The following is a 1,580-nucleotide window of genomic DNA, read 5'->3' as shown; positions in this document are numbered from 1 at the left end:
TACCAAATGTATGTGTGACTAAGATTTGTCCTTCCGTACACGTGTGAGAAACAAACGATTTGGGAAAAGATTATACCCTATGTGTGTAAAGTACTTAATTAACGTGTTACTAAAGTGCCCAGCACTATAAGTATTCTGCCTGGGAATGTACAGTAGAATGGGTTTCAACAACAATGCTGTCACCTCAAGCCCACCTCATCTTCCTTTGAGAACTGGCCTGACTGGTGTCCTCGGAAATAAAACAAAGATGATGATTAAATACAAAATAGAATATCAGTCACAGTGTATTCATTCAGGTAAATGCTATCAGAGAGATTGAAAAATGTTATACACTCCAGCAGGCTTTAGAGATACAGTCAATCCCCAAGTTGTTAAAAACATAGTGCAACCTCAGCATTGGTGATATGAAATGTTTTGGAGTTGTGCACATGTATGAAAAGGCACAGGACAATGGGGGAAAGGATAATACAGGACTGTCATTACATAGTTATAGACAGTATATAGAAGACAAATCCTTGGACAAGTGAACACATTTATAAGGAGTGTGGCAAGTTTATCACTAGGATGAACATGATGTTACCATGTAGCCTATACAGTGATTCTCAACCTGTGGGCGCCCACTGGTGGGCCGTGAGGATATTGCAAGTGGGCCCCTAGCAAAAAAACTAGGATTTTACTGATAAAATAACATTAATACTAGCGGTCCAAGCGCATACCCTATGTGGTATGCACGTGGTATATCCAGTCTGACAGCGTGTCGCGGGTTCGACTCCCGATCCCGACGACCTTTGCTGTGTGTCACCCCCCCCCATCTCTCTCCCCATTTCCTGTCAGCCTACTTGCCTCTCAATAAAGGCAGAAAAAGACCAACAAAAATCTGGCAGCATTTCGGCAGCCATTCGGGTGCCGTGTTAAGAAAAGGTCGAGAACCACTGGACTCATACATTGCAGTATGTTTATGGGGGCGACCCTCCCGGCTCCTATGTCCTACTACAGTACACAAAGACACACACAATCACAATTACTATTTTGTAAATCAATAATTTATTCAGTTCAATGAATGTACAGTACAGACAGACAGAAGCATTGTCAGTGTCTGATTCTACAATCTATATCGTCTCTCTACAAGATGGCTAGACAGGCTGAGTCAGTTCACTTTCAGTGTCATATTCAAGCAGTGAGAACTGATTTGGGAGGAAATGTGTGTGTGTGTGTGTGTGTGTGTGTGTGTGTGTGTGTGTGTGTGTGTGTGTGTGTGTGTGTGTGTGTGTGTGTGTGTGTGTGTGTGTGTGTGTGTGTCTGCGTGTGTGTGTGTGTGTGTGTGGGGGGGGGGGCTCAAACACATCCTATTATGTTTTGATGAAGGGCACATCTTAACTACTTCATTGTACGATGAATAGTGAAATTAATTGCCAATCTACAAACTCAGTGTGAGCTTGTAGATCTGTTATTTTTGAAAACGTAAAAAAAACGAAATCGTCTTTGAAAAGTTTGATAGAGTTTTGCGTATGATTAGTTGGTTTAAATGACCCTCCATTTGGTTTAATGTCCTTTTGAGATATCTGATATGTCAGCTGTAT

This window comes from Gymnoscopelus braueri, assembly GCF_963280865.1.
Source record: "Gymnoscopelus braueri genome assembly, chromosome: 13".
In the NCBI taxonomy this organism is placed as follows: Eukaryota; Metazoa; Chordata; class Actinopteri; order Myctophiformes; family Myctophidae; genus Gymnoscopelus; species Gymnoscopelus braueri.
The sequence above is the reverse complement of the archived record's forward strand: the minus strand, read 5'-3'. Positions refer to the sequence as shown.